At 44.2% G+C, this 17,152-nt stretch overlaps 1 protein-coding gene and 1 non-coding gene across 6 annotated transcripts in view; both read right to left on the bottom strand.

The window, feature by feature from the left end:
* MYO1B (myosin IB) overlaps window positions 1-9,743 on the bottom strand; it is a 179,081-nt gene extending 169,338 nt beyond the window's left edge. For 3 of the 5 annotated variants that reach the window (XM_078071121.1, XM_078071125.1, XM_036065480.2), the window contains exon 1: window positions 9,351-9,618. The gene's annotated coding sequence lies outside the window, so the exon portion shown is untranslated. Of the gene's footprint in view, window positions 1-9,350; window positions 9,619-9,724 lie in introns of those variants that run through there. The other 2 variants (XM_078071123.1, XM_078071126.1) reach the window with 2 other exon arrangements.
* Window positions 458-530, bottom strand: TRNAK-CUU (transfer RNA lysine (anticodon CUU)). The gene has a single exon. It is a non-coding gene; the product is annotated as a tRNA-Lys (tRNA).
* Window positions 9,744-17,152: the final 7,409 nt, after the last annotated feature.

Genomic DNA, 17,152 nt, shown 5'->3' with positions numbered 1-17,152 from the left:
CCTGGAAAGCTCTTCAGGCTTCTCTCCCCTCCAGCACCAACTCAGCCCCCAAGTGGCTGCACAAATGTCAGTGTCCTCAGACCCGCCCTCCCTGTATCCACAATCTATTGTCGCCTCTCCCCACCCTTCTTATACTCACAGCCCCCTGTCCTTTTCCTTCACAGCACCCATCACAATTCATAAATATGTCATAAATATCTGCATTCATTTCTGCAAAGTCTCTCCCTCCTCATGCGCCGTGAGAGCAGAAACCATGTCTGCCTGATCACCATTAAAGATTCAGCACCTAGCACAGGAGCGCACACTAGGCACCCAAACATCTGATGAATAAATGCACACATTAAAGAACGAAAAAGTCACCTCCCTTTACTTCTAAAGGTATTACAGTAATTTTATTTATTTTTTTAAAGGAACAGTTTTTATTTTATTTTTTTATTATTTTTTTTAGTAATCTCTACACCCAACGTGGGGCTCGAACCCACAACCCTGAGATCAAGAGTCTCATGCTCTTCTGACTGAGCCAGCCAGGCATCCCTACAGTAATTTTAAAAACTGTGACATTTCCAGGGCGCCTGGGTGGCTCAGTCATTAAACATCTGCCTCCGGCTTGAGTCATGACCCCAGGGTCCTGGGATCGAGCCTCGCATCGGGCTCCCTGCTCAGCGGGAAGCCTGCTTCTCCCTCTTCCACTCCCCCTGCTTGTGTTCCCTCTCTCGCTGTGTCTCTCTCTCTGTCAAATAAATAAATAAAATCTTAAAAAAAAAAATTGTGACATTTCCATTACAGGTTGGTATTTTGTGCTCTATTAGATAAGCCACCCAACTTCAGGCTCTAAGAACAAACACAAGTTTAAATGTACACTTGATCAGCCAAGAACCATCTATAAACAAATACAAAATCAACACCATTCTTGTACACCAGTGACACCAGTCAGAAATATGACACGCAATTCCCATGACCATTCACAATGACCACAAAAACCATAAAGCACCTTGGCACAAATCTAACAGAAGACATAAAAGAGTTTTACGTGTAAAATTATGAAATTTCATTGAAGGACATAAAAGACATAGATAAATAGAGAGGTACATCAGTTTGCAGATGGCAAGCCATGAAGCCCCAAAGATGGCAATTCTCCCTGAATACTATCTAAATGCAATGCAACACCAATAACACAAAATTTAAACACAAAAACAAAAACAAGCCCCATGCTTGGGTAACATGTACAAGTTTACCAATGGAGAAAGAGAAGAATACAATGTGTGTGTGATACCTCAACAGACACAAATATGGAAAATGTCACCTTTGCGAATTCCAGTAATTTAACTATTTATTATAGGTACGCAATGTTACTTTCAATATTTTGACTGTTTCAAATATTTTCTCTTTTTTTTAAGCTGTGAAACAATAAATGCTGTAAGTTCAGAAGAGCAAGAGTCTGGGGGAAATTGACAAAAATGATTAACACAACTGGGTTGTGAAAGCTGTATAACAGGCGGAGAGGGGCTTCCAGGGGGAAGGAAAGACCCAGGAGAATAAATGAGGAAACAAGCATAAGATACATCTGAGAGTGAACCAAGTGTGGCTCACATCAAACAAGTATTCTCACAGAAAGTCAGCCAGTAATGGATCTAGAAACGGTACCGTGAAGGAATGACAGCAGTGTGATCGTATCATGGGCCCGCCCAGAGTGGTCCAATGGTCACATAACGGGGACACGTGCATATTGTATCTCTCTCTGGGATAATCACAGTCTGCAGTCACAAATAAAAGGCCATGAGAAGCCTTTCTGCAAAGAAACTTATTTAAAATGTTGTTTAGCCAACACCTACTTCTCCAAGGATACCTTTATCACTATACACCATCTACTCACTCTATGGGTATTTTTTTCAACTTACTAATTTTTATGGAACAACCCACTTTGGAAATTGCTACATTCTACTGACCCAGCCTTTTAGAGGGCTGAGCCAGAATAGAGGCTTAAGGATTTGGAAATAAAAGGCAACAATCAACCAAACCTAACAACCGACTGGATGAATGGACGGGTCACAGAAAATCGGGAAGTAGGTAATGCTTCTGGAATCCCAAGCCCAGATGATGATTAGGAATGCTAACAGCACAAACAGTGAAGTCAAAAGAGAATCAACTGTTAGGGAATGGGCACTAAGCTTGAATTTAGATGGGTTTGGGGAGACAGTGAGATAGTCCCCTAGAAGGAAAATTGAGCAAGAAGAGACTACAATCAAGTTCCCAGGTCTATCCCCAGTCAACTTTATGAGCCTGAACAGGTCTTAAATACGATGAAGGGGTTACAGCGGTGACCTTTAGGCTCTTTCAACTTTCACTCTACCATTCCAAAAATTGGGCACTTGGAAGTCAAAATACCAGTACTATCAAGTTCTACCTTTAAAGGTGTGAAATGTATAGAATATAGAATAAAAATAAACAATTCAAGAATTTGAACATAATGAACTTAAATATATCAATGAGAGGCTTTTAAGAGATTATGTAATTATAGATGTTGAAGAGATCCAGGAACCCTACAAAGCCATGAAGTTTAACTCTGCCCCCCCCCCACAACGTCACAGAATACTTGGTATTCTGTTGCTGCACAAGGCCAATGCCTGAATCTGACCCAGTGTGGCAGTTCATTTATTTTTATGAATACCTCTGAACACCCTGAAGATTTCGAGGCAAATGAGAACTTTCTCCTAGATGGCTCACCACATCAGGGTAGATCAAAACTGTGGTCAACTTATTACAGCTGTGAGCACAGTGCCTACAAAGCACTAGCCTTGTGCACTGGGTTATAAAAATTTATAAGCCCAGGGTTTACAAAAATTAAGCTTTTCATAAGAGCACTTAAGCTGGGATTCTAAAATGAATAAAATCGTGATGATCCTTTTGAAGTACTTTCAAAGGAAAAAATGATCAGCTAAGAACTGCAAATAGCATTGCAGGGTCTAATAATAAAGAAATTTCAAAGGAAGCAGCTCTCAGGGAGGAGAGAGAAGAGATATTGGAAAATGCACGCAGGGCTGGCAGGGATTTTTTAATCAAGGTCGAAAATTTTTTGGAAAAAAAACAAGAGTTTTTGTTGTTGTTGTTTGTTTTGGTTGAAGTGTATGAAAAACGCTTTTATGAAACCAGCAGGAAAATGACAGGCACACACAGAGTTAACAAAAGCCAATCGTTAACAATCTGTTCCATTGTCTTTTCAATTCCATTTTCGAAGATCTCTTTAAGGATGCTGAATTTTTTTTTAACAAGTTTAAAACAATGTAAGATACAATTTCGAATTGTATTCTCATTTTCACACGGCAAGATGAAGCCACCTGGGTAATTTCCAAGCCTCCCGAGTCCTCGCAGGATCGGTGGGAAAGTCCCTGGAAGGTACACACCTGGGTTCCTCTTGGCCTCTCAAGCTATCAAGGAAAGCCAGGCACCTGGTATTTTTAGAAGCTCAGAGTTTATCTGATAAGCAAAGTAAGAATGTCAATTTTCACTTTTCTCCAGACTTCAACTTCTAAAACTGCCTGTCTTGGAAGAATATAAATTCCATACCAATCCTCTTCCTCCCCGCCTTGTCCAAAGTCTTACTCCCTAAGCCCCAGCTAGGCAGTGGTGCTAACACCATTTCATTCATATACATCAGACCCTGAACTCCAGCAGGATGCCCAGCAGCATACATACTGCTCTTGGATAGACTGTAGACCAGAGGACCAGACAAAGCCCCTGAAAACTCCCAAATGGCCATCTAATTCCTACAGCTAAGGAAGTGCTGGGAGAGGGTAAGAAAGATCACCAGGCAAGCTGGATCCTCACCAGCAGGCTGAATCTTGTTCACCAAGTCACCCTCATTTGGGGGAGAATGAGGCACCATGGAGAGCCAAGCACAAGGCCCAGAAAAGGAGAAACCGAGAAGCATTTCAACCAACCCGCCCAGCTCTGGACTGGCCAAGGACACCCACAGGAACCCTGACTCCAGGTGACAAAGGAAGCAAGCCAGGAGGGAGAGACTGTCAGAGTAGGCTCTCCCTCGAACTCCTTAAAACAACCTCCTTAAGAGTGGCCCAAAGCTTCAAAGAACACTGTACCATGAGCAACATGTTCTGGAAAGCACACAGTCTTGGGCTTAATCTCTACCAGCCCTGGGTAAATTACTCAGTTCCCTCATCCACAAATATCTCCTACTGAAGGACTGCAGTGAGGATTAAATAAACAAGCTACAGAAAATATCCAGGGGGCGCCTGGGTGGCTCAGTCGGTTAAGATTCAGACTCTTGATCTCAGCTCAGGTCTGGATCCCAGAGTTGTGAGTTCGAGGTAGACAGGAACTCCACTGGATGTGGAGCCTACCTTAAAAAGAAAAGAAAACAAAGTGCCCAGGATGAGGCCTGACACAAAGAAAGCACTCAACACTTGACGAACAATAGCATGAACATCATATAAATATGAATGATTCATTCTTTGGGGACTCGGCATTTCTTGTCCACAAGGCAAATATGGCTGAAGTCCGTGAACAGCCTTAGCAGGAGTGACTCGCCAGCCAGGCTGACCACAGAATGAGGACAGGATGCTGGCAGGTGGAGAGGGGAGGAAGCGGGAGGCACCAAGGACCTACCCGGGGCCAGAGCGAGCCACGTGACTCGGCGCCTTCTCCCATGGAATGGCACTTTATACATCCTCAGAATCCAAACAGGATCCCCCACGCTCTCCTCCAGGATGCTGCTTCCTAACATCCCAACCAACCCAACCTTCAGAGGCAGGTGTTCGGAGACCTGACCCCTTCCACACCACCAGAGGCTGGAGGAAATGAAACCACCGAGGACAAAGCCGGAGCGGGCACCGTGCTCGGTCTCCTCCCACTCTCTCGCTTTTGTTTGTTTTCAGCTTTTGTCTGGGCAGCGAGTGTTGGCGTGGCCTTGGTCACCACAGCTGTCACAGTCATTTTCTTCATTTCCCCAACATCCACTCTGGGCACGGTGGCCTGCCCTGCTGTGTCCTTTGAGGCACAATGGATTTCCTTTATTGCTTTTTAATGCATGGCCTCCCATCAACCATGTGCTTAATAAAATATGGATGGATGAAGAAGGTACTGACAGCGGAGAAGAAATCTACGAAAGGTTATAGGAGCGAGATGCTGTGGGGCATCCTTTATCCTGCTCAGCGGGTAAGCTGGAAGGTGGTCCCTGATAGAGCCCAGCAGACCATGTGTCTGCCTCCCTCCAAATATCCAGTGAAGGGGGATTTAATGACAAGAGACAAAAGTTACTGCACCTACACCATAGTCCCTGAAGACCCCAACTGATGTCCTATCATTATTTGAAATAATTAAACAAGTAAAGATAGAACTTTCAGTCTTTACAATCTTATCTTAGAAACAAACAAACAAAAAACCCAAAAAAACCAATATTGACTTTTCCATTTGCCCAGGAGCATTCTAGAGAAACCCATAAACAATCAATGATGCCAAGTGTTAAAATCCATTCCGCTCCTGCACTCAGCAGTCACTCATGGGTCAAGGTCAGGTGTCTCCTGCCCACGACCACTCTCCATGCCACCCCTAGGATTGGAAACCACTTCCATTCCCTTTTCACACGGACACCTAAGCTCACTTCCCCTGTGGGTACAGGATGAGCCCAGAAATTCCATGGAATATGTGTTCCCATGAGCACAGAAATTTGATGATCTCAGAGGTACTGTAAAGAAAGACCCCTGACACTTCCCTAAGGAAGAATGTCTTCTGTAAAAGGCGACTGCCAGGCCCAAAATGTGCTGGGAAAATCCACGGCCTGCTGCTGCGTATGTTTCCAATTCTGATGTCCCACTTCCTCCTTATAATCACATTCCTTTCCTCCGTATTTCTCTTCTAAAAAGACACTCTGGCATTGGGTCTCCAAAGTGTGCTGTTCTATGAAAGGCTGTAAGATAAAAAGAGCTAAAATGGATTTCAATAAATATAAAATGCTTAGACACTATGTAAGATCTATTCCATTCCACCCACTTTTAAATGTTTCCAAAAAAGAACTTATTTTTAAATGTTGGCAGCCTAACTTCTTAAAAATAAAGTTGCCTTCACTTAAAGCTTATTCACACAGGCCATCACACAGCATAAAGCTTTTTAGCAAATACACTTTTAAGAGTTGTGATGTCACTAATTGTGACTTCCAAACCTATCTCAGGGGTTTCTCTCTTTTTTTTTAAGATATTATTTATTTATTTGACAGAGAGAGAGAAAGAGAGAACACGGCAGAGGAAGGGGCAGAGGGAAAGGGAGAAGCTGCACGGAGCTCACCATGGGGCTGAAATCCCAGGACTCTGGGATCATGACCTGAGCCAAAAACAGATGCTTAACCGACTGAGCCACCCAGGCGTCCCCAGAGAGGTTTCTGAAAGGATCAAATATGATAATACTCGGGAAAGTGATAAGAAATTTGCAAAAGGCCAATCAAATAGATATTCAAGCTGTTGTCATTCCAGTTTTTTTTAAAGATATCATACCATACAGCGTTTATTTAAAAAGAATATGGACTTTGGAATCAGAGATGGGAGTTCCAATTTCACCTCCAACACTTACTAGTTACCTACACAAGTAGGGTGTTAAGAGGCAAGCTGGTAAACTCCCTCGGCCTCGCTTCAACTGTCAAGTGGATATAATACCCACTTTAGCAAGTTGTGAGAATTCCTACAGTAATGTATGCAAAACCCACTATACATAGTAAACACTTACTAAATGATAGTGACAATTATTGTTAGGCTATTTAATGAAAATCCAAATACCCAGCTATTAAAAATAGTAGAAGGGAGGGGGAAGAGGGAAGAACCTCACCCAAAGGGGGGACAAATGCTAAAAACATGGATCTCACACTCTGAGGATCCCTTCTTCGCCAAACCACTCCTACCCCCCACTCCTTCCCCACTGAGGTCAGAAGCTCCTCTTTGCTTTGCATAACTGTGCAGCAACCCGGGAGAGTGAGTCTTTAACACCAGGCTTGACAAAGTGATGATTCATCCCAACCCATGAAGGGGGTGCAGCCAGTAGTCAGCCTCACCATACAATGGGAGACCCACGGGGAGAGCCTGTGGCCAGAGACAAGCTATGTAAGAGAACCCCCCCCCCCCACCTCTGTGTCTCCAGTAGCAGTTAACACAGTCTCGGGCTTCCTTGTTGTTAATGTATATTCCGATGAGTAGCTGGGAGGAATCCAACTGTGCTATATTTTACAAAACAATTCACAACATAAATGAAAAGTCCAAAATGGCAACAACAACAATAACGAAGTCTCCCTCTGTTCCCTCTGTTTGCTGCCTGTGGCACCATGTTTTGCCAGGCAGTGTGTTAGTTATAACAACAAACAGCTTGATGGTTGGACAACATCCCACTTCAACTTCACAGCATAATGGCTCCTGAGGACAAGTCCCACTGCATCTCAGCCTGGCCTGAAAATGTGACCGCATCCCCCACGAAAAAAGACAAACCCTCAGCAGCAGCTTATACAGCTCTTTTCCATTACCACTTCGTGGGCAGGAAACATTTTTCCCCCCTGGAGTAAGCTCCTAATTCCCCTTCTAAGGTTAAGAGGCTTTCAGACTTGGTTGTCTTAAATTGAATGCCCAGTGGGGCGGTTTAACCGTGGGTCCTCAGAGTTGTCAAAGAGGAAGCGCTGGGTCATCTGCCACCCCTGCCTGCAGCCAGACTACTAGAACTGGATGTCTCCTCAATTATCACCACAGTAATTCGAACCTTCAGTCCGACTTTGGGATCCTTCCACCAGTGTCCCATAGGCACAAACCATGAATGCCTGGAAATGTCAGCCTCCTCCCCAAACTGTTTCGCTTGGAATACCCCATTCAAAAACACTCATCATTCAATCCCCCTGGCTCCCTCCCCCGGTCAACCCTTCCTCCTGGGTTTCTCGATTCCAATCTAGAAAAGGGTCACTCAACAAATGTCCACCATATTACATTTAATTCTACCTCCCCCTAAAAAAAAAAATTCCCATTGACCATAATGGTGTGAGTTCTCTTTCTTATTCCGGGTGGCCCACACTGGGGAGTGAAAGCACAGAAGCAGTGGGTCTTCAACTCAAACTCCGAACACTGGGGTGTGTGGGGTGTGTTTTCTGAGAAAGCCTGCAAAAGGGTTTTTCAACTCAGTGTTACATAATCTGATTCATTTATTTAGCAATGTCTAATTTTATAGCGGTTTCCCCTCAAACATTCCCGGAAAATTGTTAAACTATATCACAATGGAGAAAATTATTTTATGTCAAAATCAATTTTATAAAATTTGCCTCCTACCCATTCAAGCCAATATCCACTAGCTACACACACAGGTCCACGGGCACACACCTACACACAAATACCCTGATCCCTAACAGGAACAAAAACAAACAAACAAAAGTCTTCTTCCAAAGTAACTAAGATTTGACTTCAGCAAACTAACCCTGGGAGCGCCTAGAACTCAAGGAAGTGCACAACTTGTTGCGGCAATAAACGCTTGGCCGGTCTGAACAAAGCATTACAAAGGAGCTCCAGAAACCCACACGGCCCGTGGACAAAATGTTGTGTGTTGGCAATGAATTCTCCAATGCACTCTCATCAACCCCTTCCCAACCCTCTTCCCGGCCCCAGCAAGCACCCTCCAGGACTCCGGTTCCTAATCTGGTTTTCATTCCGGCCCCGCTCCCTCCCCTTCTCTCCCAACGACCGTGAATCAATCCCATCCCGGGCAGGAAACGAGACCCAGGGCAGCCCCCTCCGCCGCGGCGGAACAAAGGAGCACAGCGCAGCTGCACGCGCGGGACGCCCCATCGGGTGCTGGACCCCCTTCTCCCCTGCCGCCGCCGCCGCCGGGGCACGCCGCACCTGAACCCCACTCCCCTGGACGCCCCATTGTTCTCCCTACGCTTTCCTTCCCTGAGGCGGCCACTCCGTGCCCTTCCATAGAACCAGGGGGCCAGGAAACAGCTGTGGGCCAGAGAAAAGGAGGGGGTGTGGGTGAGAACGAGAAAGATCTGGGTTCCACTTTGCCCGCAGGTACAAGGAGGATGGGGCAAAGTAAGAGCAACTTAGTTTACAAGCCTTCTTCTCCCCCACCCGCCCCCGAAGCAACTGCGGAGTCACGACCACCCCGCGCGACCTCCAGCGTGCGCGGGTTCTCGCCGCAGCGCCGCCGCGCCCGGGGGAGCGCGCCTCAGCCCCCGCTGCCCCGTGCCCCGCGGGCTGCGGCGGGGCCACGGGCACCTCGGGCACAAAGGCACGAGGCGCCCGCTCTACTGCCCCTGGCGGGCCGCGGCCGGAGCGAGCGGACAGGGCAGGGGAGAGGGGGGAAAGCGCTCGCGCTACCTCGCCGGGCGCCGCTCCGCCTCCTGGTCGTCCTCGCGCTCCCGGACGCGGGCCCACCGCGAAGCTGCGGGGCTCCCGCGGCGGCTGCTCGACGGAGGCTGCTGGGCGGACGCTGTCCCGCGGCTGCCGGCCCTCTGCGCGCCCCGCGCTCCCACACCGCCTCCACGCGCCGCGGCTGGGCTCCGGTGCGCGCCCGACTGCAGAGTGCTGGGCGCCTGCGGAGAGCTCGGCGGCGGCGGGAGGCGTGCGGCCACTCCCCTCTCCCCCGCAGACGGAGGGGCTGGCCGAGGGGCGGGGGCGGCGACCTCGCCGCCTGGGATTCGCCCCTCCGCGCACGGGCAGGACCCGGAGCCACCGCCTCCGAGCCGACTCACCTCCGGGCGCCCGGTGCCGGCTGCACAGCGCCCCCCGGTGAGCGCGAGCGGCAGCCTGCGCACCCGAGGGCTAGCCTAGATGGGGCCAGGAACGGAAGAGAAGAAAGAAAGGGGAGGCGTCCTCGCTCAGCACCCACGGAGAGAGCACGGCCCTTATACCTGTTTTACTCCTGAATTTACTGACATCAAACAAGAGATGTAATAACTGGGAGGGGGGGACAACTAGGCGGCAGCCTGGGGGCGAATGCCAGCAAAGACTGGGAGTGTTCTCAATTGCTCCTTCTGCCCTAGATAAAAAAGTTCGGCTACCCAAGAATATCAGAAAGGATTAATTTGACCGAAAGAGAAAGGAATTGTATTGAGTAGCAAAGTATCCTTTTACTTACAAGGTTTTTAATATCTCACATTATGCTAAGTAGAAACTGGCCAATTCTCTGCTACAAAAAAAATACAAGATAGATAAAAGGAATTTTAAATACCCATATGTATCTGAAAATAGGGCATCAGTGGCCACTGGGTAATGATCAATGATGGGGTATTAGTCCGCATATTATTTAAGCATGTTGGAGGGGCCAGAGAGTCAGAACCTCCAGCTTCTCACTCCAGCCTGCCTCTTGCCTCTTGGTGGAATTTAGAACAAGCCACTTGACCCAGGTCCCGGTTTCCTCATCCCGGGGGAGGGCAGGGTGCTCCTCCAACCTTACTCACTGGGTGAGGTGAGGATTACTTGGCTAAGGTGTTCAAAGCAATGTGGGCACAGTAATTATTACTCATGATTCTAACTACTTTATCCTATAATGGAATAAATTGCCATAAATGGGGCCAGGTTTAAATGGACTGACCTATATCTGGAAACTGTCACTAAAATGAGGTGAACCAAAGAATTCATACCATATATAGTAACTCTGTTCCCAGAGGCATAAGAACCACAGGCACTGGGATTTGTCAAATGTCACCAGTAGAGTTGGGAAAGGTGGCAATTGCCCAGACTCTATGCGCTTAGAAGTGTATCATCACTGATGACGCTATCCGCATCAAGTCAGATCCGCGGAAGACGTGATAATGGGGTAAGCTAAGGTATATTGAGTATCAGGTGCTGTTCCATTCTTGTTTAATCCTCACCGAAACCTGACGTAGGTTTCTTTCTTGCTCTTATTTTATGGACAGAGAGGTCTTCCAACTAATACGTGGCAATGGTGGTTTGAAGATACGTCCACAAATTCTTTGACACTCCTCCCATTAAGGAGTGGAGTCTGATTGCCTTCCTCTTGAATATGGCTGAACTTAGTGGCTTGATTCCAATGAATAGAACGCAGCAGAAGCGATGCTGTATGACTTCTGATTCTAGGTGGTAAAAGGAGCTACAGCTTTCAAACCTGGCCTCTCTTGGAGCCCTCACCCTTGGATCGTGGCTGCCATGTGATGAGGAAGCTCAGTCCACATGCAAGGTCAGGGCTAGATGTTCCAGCGGATGGTGCCAACTGAGAACCCAGCCTACAGCCGGATATGTGAGCTCCTAAGGCTTTGGGATGACCCCAGCCCCAGTCACTGACTGACCACAGTGCATAAGAGACCTGGAGAGAAACCCTAACTGAACCTCGTCAGTGCCCAGAATCAGGAGACACAACAATATTGAGAGATTGTCTTTGGAGGGGTCGTTACATAGCAGCTGACCCTGGGAACAATGGCAGAGATGGGATTTGAACCCAGGCAGTCTGACTCCACAGTCTCCACCACAGTCACACTGCCTCGGACCTTGCTAACCTAGACTGATGCACACCAGCCTTCCCAACAGTGTATGGACCTGCTACCCGATGACGCATTTAGACTCACTTTTCTATTTTGCCTGTCTGATTTCTGGTTCCGAACAGGTTACTTATAGCAGCTTGGCAATAAGGAAGCCTCTGACCTCTCTATCTGGTCCAGCTTTCCAAAAAATAACAAGTTCAAATGGCAGGTTCACAAATACCAAATGTAAACAAATGGTTTGAAAGAGTGGGGGAAATCTATCATCTTATCATCTTTGAATAGGGCCAAGTTTTCTTAAAAAGTAGGTTTGGAACAAGTATGTGCTGTTAGGACTCCTGAGAAAGCTACACTTAGGAAGATTTTGGAGCTCCTGCCCAAGGAAAAGATAGGGAATTTAGTTATGTGGAAACAATTCTGCCTCTAGAAGGATCTAGCTCTCTCTCCCTGGTTTTCAGCAAATTCAGAAAGGAAAATATTAGAAACTGTTGAACTCATCCTAATAATCACTGAGAAAATGAACCAAGAAGCTATTAGAAAGCCAAAAGTCTTTCTAGAGCAAAGTTCTGCTTCTCTTTCAAAAACACCATTAACCTAGTTTTCATAAATCTCAAAATCCAAACTCCTGAAGACATACCATGAGGTTTTTAAATACTTTTTACCTTCTTGGCTATTCTTTTCAAAAGTCAATCAATCAACAACTTTTGAATTTAAGAGAAGCAGATTACAGTTCTAGTAACTGTCAAGAATGGATAATAAATCCACCAACTACAAAAGCATTTTTTACTTTCCTATCAGTCTATTTAAAGGAAGCAGAACATATGAAGAAGCAGAAAGACTATTATTATGATTTTAGGGTGAAAAACATACATTTTCAAATTACAGGAGTGAAAAGAATATAAGAAGTATACTTTAGGTCAATGAAAACATGCAATGATTTAAATTAAAACAAAAGAAATCCTGCAGTCCTTGTGGGAAAATGTAGATATAAAAGTACACTTGTGTGTTCCCAGGAAGAGAATTACCACTAAATGTGTAGGGTTTGTTGTTTTTCTTTTATCTTAGGTGTTTTTAACTTGAGCCCTTTTTATTTTATTTTATTTTATTTTATTTTATTTTATTTTATTTTATTTTATCTTATTTTATTTTATTTGACAGAGAGAGCAAGAGAGCACAAGCAGGGCGAGCAATAGAGGGAGAGGGAGAAGCAGGCTCCCCGCCAAACAGGGAGCCCGATACGGGGCTCGATCCCAGGACCCTCGGATCACGACCTGAGCGAAAGGCAGACACTTAACTCTCTGCGCCACTGAGGCGTCCCTACTTGAGCCTTTCTTAAAAATAATTTTTTTTAATTCAGCTTTGGGGGCAATAAACCACAAAAGGCCCACACGACCTGCTTCTACCTCATTTTGGTGTAGCAAAAGAAATAATGAGCCAGAAGTCATAATTTTATGTGTTCTCACTGGCCCCATCTACAGCTAGATTTAGAATTTTAACCAGAAGGCTCAAGCTGTCTGTCCTTAGTTATTTTACACCATCTTTAAGGGCCTCCAGTTCTAAAAAAATCTAAGAGTCTTTGTTTTGGCCATCTTCTCTCTCATCTACCTACCCAAACACTTAGTTTTCACCCACTTTACTTATCCTTTGAGACCAAACTCAGTTCTCACCTATTCATGACCCTTTTCTTGAATCGGATCCTGCCTTCTCCTCCGTGGTAACATCTTGATGCCACATCCTCTCGGTACCTATTAATTTGTTCCAGGTTCTAAAATCTTTCTAGTTGTTCTCTTATAAATGTTTGGCCTCTCCAACTACATGGTAGATCTCTAGATCAAAGGAGTAATTCAATTAGAAATCACCAGGCCCATGACAATAAGAACAATCTTCGAGAGCTTACTCTGTTTTCAAAAGTGTTCTTGGGGGGCCTGGCTGGCTCAGCTGGTTGGGAGTCCAAATCTGGGTTTCGGCTCAGGTCGTGATCTCAGGGTCATGGGATCGAGCTACACGTCAGGCTCCTTGCTCAGGTGGGAGTCTGCTGGAGATTCTCTCTCTCCCTCTTCCCCCGCCCCTCCCCCTGCTTTCATTCTCTGTCTCTCTCTCTCTCAAATAAATAAATAAAATCTTTAAGTCCAGTAAACACTGAATTAGTATATCTTACATAGTTTCATGCAAAAGAAACTTTTTTTATGTATTTAAAGAGTGGTTTGAAAATAAATGCCTCATTGTCTGCCTTCGGCTCAGGTCATGATCCCAGGGTCCTGGGATCAAGCCCCATGTCAGGCTCCCCGCTCAGCAAGGGAGTCTGCTTCTCCCTCTCCCTCTGCTGCTCGGCCTGCTTGCGCACTCTCTCTCTCTCTCTCTCTCTCTGTTAAATACATAAATAAAATCTTAAAAAAAGAAAAGAAATGCTTAATACAGTATTATTTGAAATTCACATTAGGTATTATAAAAAATATTTCTATGACATTTTCAGCCTCCAGGACAATAAACACTACTCTTACTCTAAGTATTTAAGAAGCTGTAGATAGAAAGTGGCTAGGAGAGTGGATCTTAAAAATTCTCAATTTCAATGAGAATGAAAAAAATAAGATGATTTGAACTACATATGATGATAGATGTTGACTGAACTGTCAACTAGTGATCCCTTTGCAATATATACAAATATCAAACTATTACATTGTACACCTCAAACTAACATCATGTTATGTCAATTATAATCCAATAAAAAATAAAATTAATTAAAAAAATTAAAAACACTAGATAAATGCCAACAAGAATCTTAAAGGATAAAATGGCTGATAGAATTTCTCCCAGGCAGGAAAATTCGCTAAAGCTTTTTGAAGATAAAAAAAGGAAGAATTCAAAGACCTCACAGATAGGGTTCCTTCTAGGTACTGGCCTATGGGAAGATCAAAAGCAACTATTCTTTATAAAAACATAACAATGTAATTGAGCACTAAAATCAGGCAGGGAAATTCCAAGTGTAATTTTTTCCTCCACAAAATGCATTTGTCCATAGCTCAGAATACTCTGATCCTTCAAATAAATTGTAGACCCATTGCCAGGAAATTTAAATTGCCAGCATTTTTCCCCCCGACATTTTACAATTTTGTGTTCTGTCATTTTAACTAGTAAAATAATTGTCTTTTTTATTTTCTCTCAAGCTGTAGCATGTTAGTACCATTATGGCAAAAACTTGCTGTAAAACAATAAATCAATCTGAAAAATAGCTAGACTTTTTCCAATCTTTTTAAAAAAGCATTTTCATTTTTCTAATGATAACTGGGGAGCTTGTCATCTTGTTGCTGAGGAGACTCGAGGAGGACTGTAAGGAAAAGCAAATATTATGGCAAAGGAAAAAAAAAATACTGGCTGTCTATCCCAAATGAAGAGCCATTTAGCAAACATGAAAAGTAAGACTCGGTTTCTGCTGCAGTCCCTAAAACTAAATGTCCATTTATTTATTCCTATCAGCATAGGAAAATGTTGATAGAGAAAGATAATTGCTTAACAAAAAAAATGTAATTTATTAACAACTAAGATGACATATAATCCAGGCTAAGGTGCTATTGACTAGATAAATCAAAATTTAACTTGGAAATATGAGCCAAGGCTTGGTAGCAGGTTTGCTCATTGCTTCAGCAGTGTTCTCAATCTTAACATCTTCTGTACAAGTTGAGAAGCTCCATGAGGGCAGAATTTTTGTCTCTTTGGTTCACTGTTGTATCCCCAGAGCCTAGGAACATACAAGATATTCAATAAACATTGTTGGTGAACTAATTTCATATATTATTACTTTAAGTAAATTGAACTGGCCTGTCATCTCAGTTATTATTTCCAGATGGATCTTAGAGCAATTTTAAAGACTTTCTCAGCAAGGTAGAACAAAGCAGGTCCTATGAAGACTTCACAGTGGTGATCTATTTCAATTCCAACTAAAGCTGGAAAAACTTTTAAGAGAGTAGCAGCAAGGCAGAGTCTACCTTATACAGAGGAAGAAGTGGGCCACATGATCCAGGGCATTGAAAAGTAATCCAACTTCCAAAGCAAGCATAACTTCTACTGAAGAGATGCATAACCTCCTTTCCCATCAGACACACCAAAATGTGGGTATTTCTCCCCCAATCCATACATGTCAATATGACTAAGAGAAGGGAGCAGACGTTTATGTCTTTGACCCCCTGGGGCCCTCTTGCCAAGCCTGCCCTCACCTGCCCCAACCCCCATCTCAGCAAGTGGGTGCTTGACAAGTTCTACCCAAATCTTAGATGACCCTGACACAGCTCAGGGTCAAATACCTTCCTCAAATGCCTTCCTCTGGGGCTTTGGGTCTATAAATTTCTTCAAAAATTCCTACTCTTCTGAAGTCTTCTTAAAACTCCTATGAAAACTAGCATCTACTCTGGGAGGGGTGCTGCAGGGTCTAACATGCTTCTACAAGTCCACAGTTCCATTAAATTGAAAAGCATGTTAAAAACTTTTCGATATTCTTTGTGAATCTTTATCAGCCTAAAGCAGTTATCATCACCCAGATTTAGCTTGGGTATGAGAAAGAGAATCTCTTTATTTCTTGGGCACATGGGCTCTTCCATGCCTAAATGGTTTGGTCCCACTGAGTGATTTTGATTGGTGTGTAATTACTCTAGATTATCAGCCATAGAAGAGGTTCAACCTTGGGGACTCCCATTCTTGCCTGTGGTCAGGCATCATTACTCCAAGGCCAAAGAGTGAAGTAGATGACATTTGACCTACATTAAGAAGTATTTGAGTGCCTACTCAGTCCTATGCTGGCTCCATCACTAGGATGGGATGGTGAACATGATGGTCAAGGTCTGGAACCTTCCAGGAATGTATGGTCTAGCTTCAGGTCTTTGGCACCTTCATCCCATGGATATAACTCCCCTCTCCTTTGTAATGCCCTCCAAGTCCTACAGGCAATGAGATCCCTCATGCTGCCCCTGGACACTGCTAGGCCTCAGCATCTGCTTATCATTCTCTTTCACTACACTGAGCCAATCTTGAAGACAGAATCACATCTTATTATTTCCTTATTCCCATGTTTAACATGGTTCCCAGAATATAGTAGGTACTCAATAAATTCTTGTTTCATGCATGCATGCATGAATGAATGAATACAAATTTTTTCCAGTATCTTCTTTTGTGGGTCCTGCATAGCTCTTATTGCTCAATTTGAAAGATTACCTCTTTCCTCTTATAGCAAACCTCACGAAATTTAGTGTATTATCCTCTTCCACAACAAATAGCTATAGATGGTTTTTTAAAAGCTATTTTTCATTTTTAATCCATCTTGGAACTGGTGTCTCCTATACTTCTACCATACATTTCCATACTTTGATGCTAAAGGATTCTTATTTCTGTAGAAACAGGTACCCATGCTGACCTCATTCGGCTTATCATGAATGTTCTCCACTGCTTTCCATCTCATATGTTTTCCCCAGCCTTCCTGCGCAAGTCAATTCATAAATATTTTTAATCTATGAACTTTTTAAACTCAAAAAGATTTATTGGGACACTTTAAATACTTATTTCTTGCTTACGCGGGCCTGAAAGATCACAATGGCTCTCAGGATCAATTGCATTTCATTTTTCAGGACTTATTTCACAGCTGAGCACTTCTCAGAGTTATGAACATGAGTCCAGTCCCTGAGAAGCCATAGCAAA

The sequence above is a fragment of the Halichoerus grypus genome, chromosome 4 (genome assembly GCF_964656455.1).
Source record: "Halichoerus grypus chromosome 4, mHalGry1.hap1.1, whole genome shotgun sequence".
In the NCBI taxonomy this organism is placed as follows: domain Eukaryota; kingdom Metazoa; phylum Chordata; class Mammalia; order Carnivora; family Phocidae; genus Halichoerus; species Halichoerus grypus.
This window is presented reverse-complemented; position numbering and strand designations above follow the sequence as displayed.